Here is a 16772-nt window from a genome sequence, read left to right on the forward strand (position 1 = left end):
ATGGCAGCAATTACTGCTTTGCTTCATCCTATAGCTGGATCAAAGCAGAGAGAAAAGGACTAACGTTTTTGCACACTAGAATTGTTCCTTCATTATTTCCATGCTCCCAGTTTTTTATGTATACTGGACAAAGTATCCAAGAATGCCCTGCAGAGTAGCCTTTTAGAGATGGAGTAATGAGCTATATGGTCTAATAGCTCTTTTCTTGCTCTAATTTCTGTGCTTCCATGATCTACTCCTTCATTTCATGACTTCAAAGATCAGAGAAAGATTATGTTCCTAAACAAGCAAGACTGAAGAACGTTCTCTTCTTGGGAGGACACTGGTGTAAATTAACTGATATTACATCTCTGAGCATTGCCTACTATGAACTATGGTAACTTTTGATTGTGATATTATACAGCAGCTGTAGCCAAATTTGTTTAACACACAAACACAGTTTTACAAAGTATTTAGATTTTGCTGTAAGCTGTAAGTTGTAGAAATCTTTTTTTTCTTTCTCTTTTTAATCTCATATGGGCAATCGATTACTCAAAATGCTTGCCAGTGGCAGTTTGTACCACAGGTTGAACCACAGTTTGTGAGATACTGCTCATATCACATTAGAGAAGTCTTTCTTAAATCAGGCCAGGCCTCCACAGATGGGAAAAGTTTTTGAGACTACTCAAAAAAGTAAAAAGTGCTTCAGAAATAAGTAAACATTAATTGTTTTAGGCTGCCTGTTGGTATTTCTCCAACTAATTAAGTTAGTAGGTATTTCTGGAATTTCTTGACAAAACTTTAAAAGTTGGCCTTAAGATCTTTACTTCCTTCAGTCTGAAGCTCTTGCTATGTTAACTTATATAGTATACTCTTTATATTACATTTCACTTTTTTATACACATGCACACATACAGCCTTCTTTTTTCATAGCGATTTCTCCTGTACAATAATCACTGGTCTATATTTTGGAGCATTGAAAGGGTTAGAGTCGTTACAGAATTACTCACGCTTGTCAAACACCTACTGAAGTCAACAGACACTTGGGCTGTACAAGGAAATAACGATGACAATGTTTTTTCTAGTAAATGAGTGTACGGTAAAAACCAAACAGAATATGAAAGACAAGGCAGAAGAGCACAGCAGAGCTGTCTGCAGTTAAGCAAAAGCACTAGCAACAAGAGATCAGGGAATAAATCTTGATCCCACATGATAGATGAGGAAGCCTGAAGACTGGAAATGAATGCTAAATACCCGCTCAGCCGCAGGAAGCCGGCCGGGCTGCAGGGGGGGCGGTCACCAGCGCCCACCAGCACCCCGAGTCCCTTTGTGAACTGCGCTTTGCCACCCTCTGCTGTCCAAACCCCATCCAAGCAGCACTTCGTCGTTCTACCCAGTTAAAGCCTTATTTGAAGCAAACTGTGTTTTCTGGGGCACATAACCAAAAGAATGGGTATCATCATCTTCCAGTAGCCTTTTACTTTGCAAAATGTCACATGAGCTTGGTTCTGGGGTGTTCCCAGCTCCCAGTACAAACCCAGAAAGGGAGCTCTAAGTATAAATTTGATACATTCTGTTTGCCACTTCTTTTTCAAACACTTCAGCTGACGGCAGTTGGGATGTGACACAGCGTCAAAAGGATGGGCAGGATTCTGCATCAAAGCTTCTGGCCCAGAAGCCAATCTATTGCCACCATGCAGCATATGACTTTGACCTGGCCTAAGGAATTCCCTAGGATGGATTGTTCCCAAGTTTCCTGCTCTCACCCATCCTGTTGAAGCTTGAGCCTGAAGAATACCTGAGCCTTGTTTGTCCTAGAAAGACAAACCTGCTTTTGCTGATTGAAAATATTTTCAATCTCAAATTAATTTTAGTGAGCGTTAGAACTTCTACAGGATACCAAACAGATCCAGGAGCTCCATTTACATTCACTGAAGCTTGAATCTGTTTGGTGGCATAGAAAGCAGAACTGCCGGCAACACCTTGCCAGGAGAAAAAGCACCGATGAAAAGAGGAATCACGGCACTAAGGATTTTACGTTTCCATTGCACTTTGATGTTCAGCTCTCACTCCCCTCCCTACCAGAAGCAGGCTAACACCACGGTGTGTGACTACATGCTTCTAAGCGGTTGAATCTGCCTCCAGGCACTCTCCTCCTAGTCCTCCTTGCTACATTTGAAAGATCATCTGCCTCCCCAGCATCTGTTCATGAGTGATGATGATCAATGCTAAAGGAAAAGAAAGGGCATCCCAATGGCAATTTTATCAACTGGAAATCATACGTGAGGCTTTCAAAGTGGGCTAGCAAGAGGAAATTAAGAATAGGTTAAACTATAATGATCAAGCAGCTCAAAGAAGTGAGAGAAAGAGGGGAAAGTAACACAGATGTCTTTTTAGAGGCAGAAAGCCCTGCAGAAAAGGACGTATGAAGGCACAAATATCTCAGCACAGCATCTTGGCACTGTACTGTTACATATTCCCTTGAGATAGGGGCTTATATAGCATCACTACGGAAAGAAGAGAGCATTCCAGCAGGGATACTGGCTGAATAACACTGCAGTGTTTGCATCCGCAACATGTTAAAAAAACACCAAAAGATAAATAATAAGTCCTCAAACAAGATTTTTATTAAATGACATCGTTTGTATTCTTTGGATTGTTCAGCTTTTAGTTTGCAGTTGGATCATGTTTTCCAGTTTTTCTTCGTAATGAGGCATTAAAAAATATTTGAATATGAGGTTTTTGAACAACAAGAATACCCTCAAGTATGGCACTTTAATTAAAATATCAAAGATAATGAGGTTTGCCAATAAAACCGGGTTTGATAACACAGAGGTGTGGCATACCTCTGAAATGTGTTGCCTAGCTTCAGCCATCTGTCCTGGCTGTTACCAAAGGTTTTTGTCCTTGTAACACAATGGGGTTAGTTGTTATTGAAAAGAGATATGTAGGCAGAGTTTGAATAATTCATTCTTTGAAAGCAGAAGCCACCCAGAGGCCAGTACCTAATGAACAGAGGAAGAACACAGAGGAGAAATTTTAATTGAATGGTGTGGCTACAGGCACCTTTTTATGGCCCATGACATGCTAACTTCATGGTGTGGCATTTTTTTCTCCCCAGCCCCTTCCTGAGCCTCTTTAATCAGGGGGAATATTATCTGAGAAGCTTTGTGGAATTGTTTGTCCTTCATAAAGCATTTGTGGGCAATTATTGGGAAATATGTTAAACTGATACCAATGTGCTCCATTGATGTGGAAGCAGTCCTTAAATTATATTGAACATTTCTACCTTTAGAACCCAATGGCTGTTTGTGTCTACCCTACACTGAAAGTCTATGAACTGACAATTCAGACAGAGAATGAAGATAACTAGTATGAAGGAAGGAAGTCTAAATAGCTTATGAACCTTGGATGACCATTGCCAGCTGTCCTATTAGCCTGTGTTTTCTCTTGGCCAGGCCCTAACATGCATGGGCATGTATTTGAGCCCTACAGATTTTACTAACAGGCACCTGTTCTCAGTGCAACCACTGAAACCAAAGGTACCCGTCCCTCACCATGAGCTTTGATCACCAGTTGATGATGCTCTCCTTGCTACTCTGATAGCACATTGGTTTGTTATCCTGGCTATGTTACTCTTGTTAACTCTTTTTTTTCCTACTCAATCACTCCATCAGCAGGGGAACAGTCTTGCTACCTACTTAGCTCCCAGACACAGTTAAGAGATAATACTACCCCTTTACTACATGCATCACACATGCTTTCAGCCAGACTGCGGTGTGAGTGACACACGAGGGAGTGCTTGCAGACACTTGTGGCAGACCTATTCCTAATTATATAAATTTCTTGTATTAGTGAAGTATATGAACAGGACAACCTACTGATAACTACTGATACTGCCCTATAGTAATGTTAACACATTGCAGGTCAATATGTCATTAATAGATTAATCTATTCTTTCATTTAAAAAAAATTATATATGTCATCCTTGTCATATATAAGAATTATATAGAACACCTGCACCACTGAAGAGACAGTTTTGCAGGGAGAGGGAGAAGTTACTTTATGTGTCTTGGCTCACTGGGAAAATATGACAAAATTTATGTGCTTACAATTATCATTAGATCTTAATTTTTGGCAGGTTTAACTACTACCTTGTCTTACCATTTATTTTTAAGTGAGTTGTGTGTTCGTGAATGTGCCAGTTTGATAGCCCCAAAGACAGAGAGCATCTGTTTGCCTATAAATGAAATATATTTACAACATTCACTGCTCCCGAAAGAGCGCTTCAGTCACACACTTGAGGGGTTAACAAGAGGATCAGTAATGTAAAACCCCCATCACCTTGCCAAGATTACTAATGAGGCTGCAATTTGCCAGTGAGAGGTTGCAACTGTAATGGGTTTTGCAGTCTATTCCTTTTACCAGAAGTACATTGTAACAACTAGTTCAGGCTTCTGAGTCACTTCCAATCCTGCAAGTGTTCCCACAACTAATGTAATTTTGTTATCGATGTCCTTAAATCATTGTGTCGTGATTCCAGTAACTAAGTCCATACTTAGAAAACTAAGTGAAAACATTTGAAAATCAGGCTGATTATTAACATTCTGACATTTAGGCATACTGGACAACAATTTCAGCTACAAGACTCCTTCATATCCATGACATCCCTAGTTTTCTAATAAGAGTTGATCAGAATTGTTTAATTTACTGTGTTACTCAGAATTCTTGGATAGATCAGTGTTTGAAGAATGATGTGTAAAGAGTGATGCTTGTTTGTTAACTCACAGTATACCCCTACAGCCAGTGCTCAAAGTTGGAGAAAAGAGGAGTGAGTGTCCTGGTTTCTGCAGACCTTGGAAGCTATTCCCATGACAGAATAAACAAAAGAGCTGGCACGGGCTCTTCCTGATTTGGAATCGGAGCCTTGCCTCACTCCAGTTATCCTAATCTGGACGGCCCCAAACTAGGCCCACCATGTGGATAGGTGCCCCCACCTCTAACCTAGAGAAGAACTCTAAATAGGATCCAGGCATTTGAAAAAATAAGTTTTGAGATAAAATGAAATGTTTCTTTCCCTCCTTAAGATTTTTCTTTAATCATCTAAAAACTAACACAAGATCTGCCTTTGGATCAGCTTGACATTTCTCCTACCCACTTTCCCCGCTCAGCCATGTACGCACAGTTCACAGGGAGAGCCGAGGAAACCCAGGCTCTGAAATTTGGCTAAATCGCCCTTGTCTCCCGCCAGCCTGACGGTCCGGGCGCGATGCCGCGCAGGATGGCGGCCGGGGCGCTCACCAGGTTTCTGAGTCAACGCTTCGCCGCCGCCCCCCCGCCACACAAACGCGACAAACAGCGATGGGGAAGGGAGGAGAGGAGGGACGGCTGCCACAGCGCTGCATTTAAGCCGTCTCCAAGTGAACAGCATATTAAAAAGGCGCTCCTGACCGCGGCTGCGGCACCGCCGCTTTTCGCCCGGCGGTCGGTGGGGCGCGGAGCGGGGCCGGCCCGGGCAGGCGCAGGCAGAGCGCGGCCGCCACCTGCTGGCTGCCGCCGGGCCCTGCCGCCGGGCCCTGCCGCCGGCGCTGGAGTGAGGTGCGGGTGGCGCCCCTGCGAGGCAGGAACGAGGCCTCAGGACGTGTGGGCAAGGACTCCCCCGGCAGCGGTCCCATGCGCGGAAGCCTGCAGTATTTTAGTTTTTTCTCACTGCAGTACTGGGTGCTGTCGTTAAATACTTCTATTTGCTGCTTCTCTCGTTGCCTATTTGTATTTTAAAAGTAGTTAAGATGCGTTTTTTTCGTCTCCTCTCTGATGCGTGTGGAAAGAAAGGCAATTGGCCTGTATCTCTAACAGAGAAAAGAGCTTACAAACAGTACAACCACGTCCTGCATGTTAAACATACGACAAAGTTCAACAGCAAAATGGGACCATTCAGAGCCTTAATAAAACCATGAGTAAGGCTCTTGCACTGAATGTCTGACTCAGGATCAAACACAAATGTTCCTTTTGGCCACAGCAGAGGGCTGTTTTGGAAAGGTGCCAAAATGGGATTGTGATTTGGACAGGAAACCAGATCCTGAGTAACCCAGCTACATCTCTAATGCCTCTGGCTCTGGCAGTGCTCTTTGATGCCGGCCTCACTGAGGCCATTCCCTCTTCCATTGCACATGAATTTTTGAGCCACCTAAATGGTGATGGCAAAAAAACGCTTTTCAGATACTCGCAGTTGTACAGCAAATAGGGTAGCACAGCCCCGTGATTAGATCAGGGCATGGGGCTTCAGAGCTGTTGCTGACACTATGTGAACAGTCACATCCCTTAACCTGTCAGCAAGTGCATTTTGCCATATCTAAAGTGAGAGTAATATTCTGCTTCCTAGAATTCAAGCTGAACTTAAAAGGTATTTTAAAGTCTTTGAATGAGAAGGTCTATGTAGTAGACAGGTTAGACATGTAATAATGCTATGCTATAGCACAAATTGTGCATTTCTGTATGGGCCAGATAAGACAGCATTAATAGGAAGATTACGGAAAACTGGTTAAATCAAGTCACTCACCATGGAAGGACTTGTGGGTGGAAAACCCATTCTCCTGCTGGGCTCAAAAAGTAAGGAACATCATTGGTTTGAAATCCAGCTGGCACTTGGTTGGTAATGGTATTCCTCAGAGATGGATACTGAGATGGATTCAAAACTTGACCAGACAAGGCTCACAGTAACCTGCTCTAACTTTTGAAGTTAGCCTTGTTTTCATCAGGGGATTGGACCCAAGGTCAATTCCACCCTAAATTATTTGATGACTGTGACAAGAAAGTGAGTGGTGAAGAGCAATCTCACTCAGAATGTTGTTTGAAGGGAGAGAAACTGAAATCAGCTGTATCCATTTCCCAATAAACAATGGAGGGTAACTGCATAAACCAGATGACATGATTTGCAAAAGGACTGAACAACATCAGATAGGTTTCTCTGCTTTCCTAATTTCATTTCATGATACTTATGTTCCATAGAGATTGCATAAAAAAAACACTCTTTCCCCTCCCAAAATCAAATAAATGAAGATCATTCTCAGGGAACACACCTAACGTTTTCATGTGCAGTCTCACTTGGATTAAATCAAATAGGCAAAGAGACCTCTGAAAATAATCCCTATTCCTCAGCAAAATGAATCTTTCCTTATTTTCACCACTGAGTGGGTTGTAAGGACGGGTTAAAGAAAGGCAAACAATTTAAAAAAAAATTTGTTTTTCATTTTCAGTCTGAGAAATAGCAATCCTCTCATACAACATAAGTGGGCTACAAAAAGGCATCGATGGTGCAGTATCTAGGTCAGTCAGTGTGTCTATATATGACCTTATATTCTTGTTGCAGAGTTTCACTATTAGTCATTGTCTTTTTACAGATCAAGTTTTTTTTTTACCAGTGACATCATCCTGGTCAAAATATGCAGCGTGCACATAAATACCACATAACAGATAAAAGCACTCATGCTGCCAATAAGGGAGAGGTCAAAAAGCAGTGGAGATTGTGGTCTTTTAACATTCCAATTTTGGTTGCTGCTAAGCTTCAGAGAGAGGATGGTTAGCTGGGGAGAGGTGATGGTGCAAAGAGCAAGCAAGTGCCCAATTAGTATATTACAGAAATGAAAGTAATTTTTCCTTTTTAAGGTATGGAGCTGGCTATTAGCAGAGGCTAATTAGCATTTTAAGAACCATCTTCATGCATAAAGTCCTTGCTGCAGCAGGAAGTGAAATAATCCTAGTCATTTTTCTTCAGTAAGACTTTTTTATTGCAGACTCCATATTTTAAAAAAAAGTGAGGAGAAAGAAAAGCTGTCTGGGAAGCTAATTGTTGGGTATGGGATGATGGGACTAAGATAACTGAATCAAAAGTGGCAGAAAAGTTGGAAGTATAAAATGGCTGAAAGGAATGGACTAGGGACAGAATATGTTCTGCTGTAATGTATGTTATTTATAGCATCACAGAATTGTAGACTAACTTAGGTTGGAAGGGACCACAGGACATCTCTAGTCCAAACTCCTACTTAAAGCAGGGTCAGCTATGAGATCAAACCAGAGTGCTCAGGGCTTTAGCCACTTAAGTCTTGAAAACCTCCAAGGATGGAGATTGTACAGCATCTCTGGACAACCTGTTCCAATGCTTGACTGTCCTCATGGTGAAAAAGTTTTTGCTTATATCAAGTCAGGACTTTTTTAAATTACAATTTATGTCTGTCAATTTTTCCTCCCACCATGCACTGCTGTGAAGAGCCTGGCTTTGTCTTCTTGATAACCTCCCCTCAAAGCCTCTCTTATCTAGGCTAAACAAGCCCAGTTTCTTCAGTTTCTTCTTATAGGGCAGATGTCCCAGCCCCTGTCCGTCTTGGTGGCCATCCACTGAACTTGCTGCAGTTTATCAACATAGTCAAATGTATGGAGTATGGAGTCAAATGTAATGGAGTTTCTTCTCAGACAGAAAGTATTAAGAGGAGAGCAAAGACTAGGGAAACACCTTAGATGGTTCACTGTCATCTTAATACTCAGAAGCAACCAGGAGCTGAAGAAAAGCTCCATATGTTGTTTAAATGTCATCTATCTCTCACTGTGGAGAATCTGACTATCTGATCAGACCAACTTTTGTAGGTTCTGTCTCCTCTGAGTGTAGCATCTATCCCAGAGTCATTATGAAAGCTGGTGTGTTCACAAAAATTTCAGCCTAATAGCAGTTGTGCTCCATAAAAGATTTATCAGATGCAAGTGTACTATTTGATCAACTGGCTCAGAAGAGGGATATGTAAAACAGTGGTGGTTGGATGAACAAAGCATCCTCTGAGTTGGCTTATTATGAAATTTTCAAGGTAGCAAGTAGGAGATCTGTGTCAGCCTCTCCCTTTCTGCTCCAAGTCAAGCACACCAATGAGTTACTGCCTGTACACTTCCAAATGTTGGTCAGCATTTTATCTGTCTAACAGTAAACTGGTCAGTTTGAAGAGACTAAAGGTTGCAGGCAGCTCCATGCTACTGAAGTAGAATAGGATTTTCCTCCTCTGTTTTAAATTTCTGTTACACCTTTCACCCTGAAGCAGCTCAAAGCACTTTGCAACCAATTCACAAGTTCCTGTGTACATGAGAGAGGTCATGTCATTGCCCATCTTGATTCAGAAGGATGTGTGGCATGGATCACTACCTGGTAGAGCCATACAGTTATGTATAGCCTGAAGCAATGCATAGCATGGTTTGAAGTATTGATACCTTCCTCAGTCATATGCTTTGCATGTAGGTTTCTCATGCAGTGTGGAAGAATATCTGTAAGAGATGGGAAAAGAACAAGTACACCAGAGTCATTATACCTCCTTCTCCTTCTGCTTTCATCTCCTCTGTAGCCTGGAATTGTTCTGGGAAGAGGGTATGTACTTCTGAGAATGGCAGTGGACTGTCAGAATATGGTGCCAGAAAGGATGAATATTTTCCATTTCACAAGCTCTGTAAAGATGTTTTCCCTGAAAGTTTATATAGAGACTGCAAGAGTAGTCTTGCAAACTTGAGACTTCCAAATGATGCTGCAGCCAAATAAGCTGGGTTGCACAGGTGTATAGGTAGTCTATAGCCAAATAGGGGATGGCAGTCTTAGGAGACTACATTGGGTGTCAATTCTTAAAAGGATCCATGAAGATCAGGGAAGAAACATAAGGACATCTATCCAAAAGTATTCATTCCTGCAGTAAAAAACTTCAACTTCCAAGGCAACTGGGAAGAAACTTTGTAAAAAAACCCCCAAAAAACAAAAATCAAAAAACCCCCCCAAACAAACTCTTCCCTCTGGTGTGGTGTTTCTTCTTGGGAAATATCAAGACTCAAGTGCTTTTGCTGTTTTGCAGCAAATGCCATTTGCATGTTTTTCAGAAGAGTACATGTTTTAAAATTTTTGCTGGATTCCTGGAGAGCCTACTGGGTATCAAATACCAAATTAAACATCATTTTGATTTTAGATGAGTCTCCTAGTATTCCAGGTTCTGTTTGCCTGTGCAGTCCCACACCTCTAGTGTTCCCTGTAATACATTTCTCTCAATATCTTTAGTATGCTGGGGGGTTCTTCCGGAAGATACAAATAATTACACCCTGCTGTTCACCACATCTGTTTATGAGACGAAAAACTGTGTTTTCTGCATGATCAACTCTGCTGCAGTAAACAATGTCAGATGTTTATTGCGAAATAGCTACAAATTCTGACTGAACTTGCAGCAACACACATACTTGAATGCATCAAAGTACTCTTGGAAGAACTTTCAGTTCCGTGTGGGTGTTAGTGGTCTGGGAAACACTATTTTCTATCAGTGTCTTGATTTAACACAGCTTCTTATCCATAAGTTGACAAGTCATGCAAATTAGAGGCTTTTTTTACTACTTTTTAACTTTTAGAACTGCTAGAACTCTCTGAGAGTTATGTCTAAGAGAATGCCTCTTCCCTTTTTTACTCCCTTTGCAAAATTCCTACACCCAGATATCATAGTGGGTGTATATTGGCAAGCTTCTCTAAACTCATACTTTACTAACCCATTTTGGATTCACCAAACACCTTTAAACAAAAGTGATAAGCAGGAACTACCCCTTGCAACTGCAGCTGTGAGTTGCAGTTTGCAACTCCACAGACTGCAACAGAATTATTTTAGATTTGGGCTCACCACAGAACCAAAGCTACTGCCTTGGGGCACTGAGCTGCACACTAACAACTAAACACACCAATTCTTTTCAGTGTTAGGCTGCTTTCAGCAGGGCTCAGTGTTAGGTTGCCTTCTTTGGAGAACTCTGGAGAGACTTAGCTTGATTTTTCAGCTAAATCGTGCCTGTTGATTTTCCTCAAGTCAATGCAAAAATGGTGCAATACTGCCTCATGACTGAAAGAAAACCCCTACATTCACTCCAAGATGGGACATGAAAGTAGCCGAAAGACCAAAAAAGGGTATCAACACAGGTATTACACTCTTAGAAAAGTTATACTACATTCCAATGAATGTCTGCTTACTAGTTTTGTCTTTATTTCCAGTCATAGGCTGAATATCTGGCTTCAAAAGATTAACAGAAATTATTAAAGCCAGACTTCTGATGTTCAGGGGGTTTTATCACTGGGAAGGGCAAATGGTCTATGTATAATTTTTCCCTCTTTCTCCCTCAGTTAATCTCTACAGCACCAAGATACTTCAACACTCCCCCTCACCAGTTTCTGTTTGTACCAAAAATAAAGCTTTTATTCTTGCCTGTGGGGAGGTGAATAGCATTTGCTATTTACAGGTGGCGTGTGGAGGAAAGATGGACCTGGGGCTTTTTTGCATCATTTGGTGGGAACATGCGGTAGAATCCAATATTTTAATTAGAAAAAAATACTACTTTCCTTGTACATGAACTAATTCTGAATTAATACAAAAATGATCATCCTTGAAGGCAAGAGCTTAGGTTGTGTAGCAGCAGATAATCCTTATAAAGATATTTCCTTAGTTTATGGAGAGCTCTGTAACAGAGATATTTTTTGTGTTACCCTTAACCTGGCCCCATTTGTCCTCGCAGAAACAGTTTCCAAAATCCAGAAGAATCCCATAGCACTGTACAGTAGATTCAAGCCAAACAACACTTGGTTTTGCTCTGCACATAGCTACAAGTGTTTAGTTTCCAAGTTATAAAGTATATCCATAGCCCTCAGATGAGAAAGAATAGTCAGATTATAAGCTCATTACTGTTTCACAACAGCAGACCCCGTTTGTAGATTCCATTAAGCTTCAGTCAGAAAGTAATACAGAACATACCTATAACCTAACTAAACATCCATCTAGCATTTGCCAGACTACTGAAATATCTATGAAAATAATAATAAAAAAAACAAAAGCCACAGAGTCATGCAGTGCTCAGTAAATGAAACTATTTTATGCTTAACCTTTCAGGTGTGCGCTGCTGCATGCTTAATGAGAGAGGGAACCTGGGTCACCTGAGAATATGTCAATATATCAGTATATCAATATATCAGTATCAATAGTCCTGTCTCATGTTACTATGAGGCCAGAGAAGAAGGTTGTTGTTGAGAAGAAAGTCGTGAAATAAACTAACTTTTCAGGAGGAAATGGATACACCACGCACACACAAAAACAGTAACTTTTTTTTTTGTTTCGAAAGACTGTTTTCTACTAAAAATGATTAATTGTAAATAGTCTGTTTAAATGGTATGCCAGTGGAAGGAATTTGTCTCCTAACCTTTAGAAGTATTTATACTCATGAGAGAACTAAATCTTTGACTGTTGAGTTACGCCAGGATGCACCATTCCCATGTAAACAGTGTAAAGAAAAGTTGAGCACTTCTTGCTACTGCTGCTTTTTAGCAACGCTGTTATTAATTTAGCCCACCCCTTCCTTCTTTAGGAGGCACAAAGAGGGGCTGTTAAAAGTGTGTAGTTAAGAGTGAAGAAAAAACATTTTCACATGATGATGGAATCTCGATACCACAGACATTTGAATGGAAAATGTCTACTTCTTTAGAAACATTATGATGGAAAACCCAATCTCATGCCTTTTTTTCTGAAAAATATTTGGAGTGGTATTTGGTATTTCTTGATATATCTTTCCTTCTCTGTTATATATTTATGTAGGAGTATGTGTGTGTATAAAACCAAAAGAATGTTCCAGTTTTTAAACAAAACCATTTAAGATTCAGTTTTTGAAAGAAAGAATTATAAATTATTATTATATTTTATAATTATTGTATCTTATTATATAATCTCAGCTTTTAGTGATCATATGCAAGAAACATTTGAATATTCATTTGTAGACTGGTGAGGAATGGCAAGAGAAATGATTCCTGACTGCCTGTGAGAATCAAGTATGATGACTTATTCCTTACACTTTACTTTAAATGTAAGAAGAAGAGACTTCTTTGTCCAAACTGTTAGTCACTGCAGTTAAACACAGATGCATAAAAGAAATATTTTGATTCTAGGTGTTTTTTTTTAATTAGAAGTTCACTTTTAAGCACTGATTACCGTGAAACAATCTGATATGCTTATTCTAAAGCAAGCATCCATGTGCTCACAGACTTGTACTGGAATTAATCGGACCAAACCAACCAACTTTGGCACTAATTGGAATATGGAAGTCCTACCTCTCCAGCCAGAGAAGGCTATGCAAACTGAGTAGCTAATGTAAACACCTACATCTTTCCCCTTAAAATAGTGATGATCTTGGAATGACTCTTCCTAACAGCAGTATTATCAGCTGCTTGTAGTTCTTAACTTCACTGTCTTTAAACTACAATTACTCTATTTTTTTCTGATCCAAACCCTATTTTTTATCTCAGCTTTATTCAAGCAAAATTCTCACTGCAGCCACAAAGACGGATCAAACTTTGCTTAAGTTGTCTGCAAATACATTTGCTATTTGAGTTGCACAGTAAAAGAGCTTTAAATTCCAGAAAAATTAGGCCTTGCCAAACATACTAGGCAGGCTGGAAAAATATGAGTAAGTAACTGCAAACATGCTGCATTCTGAATATCTAGAATGTGGTTTTGGCATTGCAATTGGAGAGAACCCAAGTGAAACTGAATCAAAAATCACAGATAAGGCCAACTTTATGAAGTCAATGCTCCTGTGCACAGGCATCTTGGCCCTAGGCTGGCACTGAGAATGCTGATCTAAGAAATCAAGATGATTTCAGGAGGGGAAAAAAAATGCGAATCTTTCTACTCCGCCTGCCACTCGGTACCTCATACATTGCTTTGACAGGTTGTTACCATAGTATCAAGATTTTTGCAAATACTTGAGCACTCTTCCATTATCAAAATTGAAAGTATCTATCACAGACATCAATTCTGGAACATGCATTCCATCAGATAGCACAGTTTATTACAAATAAAACCTAAGGGGAGAGAACACTATTCCTTGCAGAAGCTAAAGTTAGGCCCTTCTCCCTGCTTCTTCCTAAAAGGTAAAAAAAAAACCCAAAAAAAGCAAGAGGGGGCAGGTGTTTGTTTAATTTTTCAGCAGCCCAGTTTTCATGGGCACCAGCTCATTGCTGCTTCAACTTACAGTCGGTCATTAATGTACAGCTAATATCTAGATGCATATTGCAAAGATGAAATAACCCCATGCAACAGTCACACAGGAGCATGACTGGCTAGATAGCTATGTGCAGAAAAACCCCAGGGTCCTGGAGGATCTCAAGTTGAGCATGAGTCAGAAGTGGACTTCATAATTGCAGCTATGAAGGCTAACTGCAAACCAGGTTGCATTCATGGAAATGTAGTCAGCAAGTCAAGACAAGTGATAAGTCTCTTCTTCTTTGCACTTGTGAGGTGGCATCTGGAATAATGTGTGCAGTTTCGCACCCCCAGTACAAGAAAGAATGATAGGAGACAGTCCAGCAGAGAACCACCAAGATAATTAAGGGGCTGATAGGCATGACATATGAGAAGAGACAAAGGGATGAGTTATTTCAGCCTGGAGAAAAGTAGCTTAGCTTTCTCTTCTAACTTGGAGGGAAGCTAACTGCTGTCTTCAACTAATAGGTGGTTATAGAGAAGATGAAGCCACCTTCTGATGATTGCATAGTGAAAGGATGGGAGGCAATGGTTACAAGGTGAAGCAAGGGAAATTCCAATTGGATATACAGAAAAACAATCTTTGTAGTGAGGGTGGTTAAGACTGGAACAGGTTTCCCAGAAAGCCAGTGGAATTCACATTCTTGGAGATATTCAGAACTCAGTCGGACAGGGCCCTGAGCAACTGTATTTAAATTTGAAGTCAGTCATGCATTTATTAGGAGGTTGGACTGCAGACATCCAGACATTGCTTCCAACCTAAATTATTCTCTGAGTCTATGAAACTCAAGTAGTCTGCTACAGCAAGAGACTGCCCACCCTGTATCAGAGAAAGCTTGTGAGAGACTTAACCTGTACAATTTTTCTTAGGAGTAAAGAGCTGTCTCACTGATCATCACACACTGTTCTTCAGGAGATGGGAAGCTGGAACCACTAGCAGATAAAAGATCTGTTGAGAGACTGGATCTTATATGATCTTATATCATGCAGACCCAGAGTCAGCAGACACCATGAAGGGGACAACTTCAGCAGTTCTGCAGTTGATATGGCTTGGAGTGGGGGAATTTCTCCTTTCCCTCATGGGATCTCTCTGCATGGATCCTTGCTAGTTAGACTTGGTGCAAAGGGCGTAATTTGGCCTAGCTGGGAGATCTTGTGAATTACTATAACTTGCGTGTGTGTTAAGTGGCTGAGGACAGCATTACAGCTAACATGGGCAGGCATTCCTTAGAGCAGTCCCTCTCACCCATCCTTCCCCTGCCCTCAATGAGAATAACTGATTATAGCCTTTTCACTCAAATTCCACACAGTTCCTCCTTCTTGATTCCAGAAGACAGCCTTTCACACAAAAGCAAAGGTTTGCAAAGAGGAGACAGGTACCATTGTAGCAGTGTGTTCCATGGCAACTTTTTAGCACTCTAAGAGCTTGCAACAATCCAAATGATGTTCCTGTTCTTTATTAACGATATTTCACAACTGTATCTGGTTTACAAAGAGAGGTCTGGTCCTTCTTTGTCATAGACTGTACCCTGTCACTACAGCGAGCCCCACAGGAGGAGTTCACAATGGGGTGCTTTGTAATTCACTCAGGCAGGAAGACCACAGTCCCAATGAGGGGCTGCAAATACAGAGTCTAAGCCTATGTATATTGATGTACTGTACATGTATATGTGTTGTACATATTTAATAAAAAGTAAGCACATGTTTATTCATACCTATGCACAAAATATTTGTCTACGGCAATGCAATCTAGAAGTACCTCAGGGTTCTGTCCTTTCTTTTGTAAAAACAACTATAGCTCTTCATCCCTTCCCTCTTAGGACATGTTTTTCTTTTAGGACTTATTTTTACTTCCCTTCAGTACAGTTTTTATATCATCTTTCTTCTTCATGCACTCATTATCTCATCCTTATCTGGGTGTGTACATTATGCAAACATGCTTCATATTCATATTAGATATATGAATATGAATATGAGTATATTATATTCATATATGGTGAGGCCGCACCTTGAATACTGTGTTCAGTTTTGGGCCCCTCACTACAAGACGGACATTGAGGTGCTGGAGCGTGTCCAGAGAAGGGCAACGAAGCTGGTGAGGGGTCTGGAGCACAAGTCTTATGAGGAGCGGCTGAGGGAACTGGGGTTGTTTAGCCTGGAGAAGAGGAGGCTCAGGGGAGACCTTATCACTCACTACAATTACCTGAAAGGGGGTTGCAGAGAGGTGGGTGTTGGTCTCTTCTCCCAAGTGACTAGCGACAGGACAAGAGGAAATGGCCTCAAGTTGCGCCAGGGGAGTATCAGGCTGGATATTAGGAAAAATTTCTTTACTGAGAGAGTGGTGAAACACTGGAATAAGCTGACCAGGGAAGTGGTGGAGTCACCATCCCTGCAGGTGTTCAAGGAACGTGTGGACAAGGCATTGTGGGACATGGTTTAATGGGCATGGTGGTGTTGGGTTGATGGTTGGACTTGATGATCTTACAGGTCTTTTCCAACCTTTGTGATTCTGTGATTCTGTGAAGTATGAACTGCTTTCTACAACCCTGTAGCTTTAAACATCTGTCCTGAGAAACAGAACCATTCTCTCGATTGAAATTCCATGCTTCTAACCAGAATTCCTTATACAATTCATACATGTATGAGAAACCTCATACAACTGGCCTCGGTCCATCGATCCAGCCTGTCCAGATCCCTCTGCAGAGCCTTCCTACCCTCAAG

At 41.0% G+C, this 16772-nt stretch overlaps 1 protein-coding gene across 1 annotated transcript in view; it reads right to left on the reverse strand.

The window, feature by feature from the left end:
- SLC9A9 (solute carrier family 9 member A9) overlaps positions 1–16772 on the reverse strand; it is a 210680-nt gene that overhangs the window by 177920 nt on the left and 15988 nt on the right. The window lies entirely within an intron of this gene.

This window comes from Gavia stellata, chromosome 11, assembly GCF_030936135.1.
Source record: "Gavia stellata isolate bGavSte3 chromosome 11, bGavSte3.hap2, whole genome shotgun sequence".
NCBI lineage: Eukaryota > Metazoa > Chordata > Aves > Gaviiformes > Gaviidae > Gavia > Gavia stellata.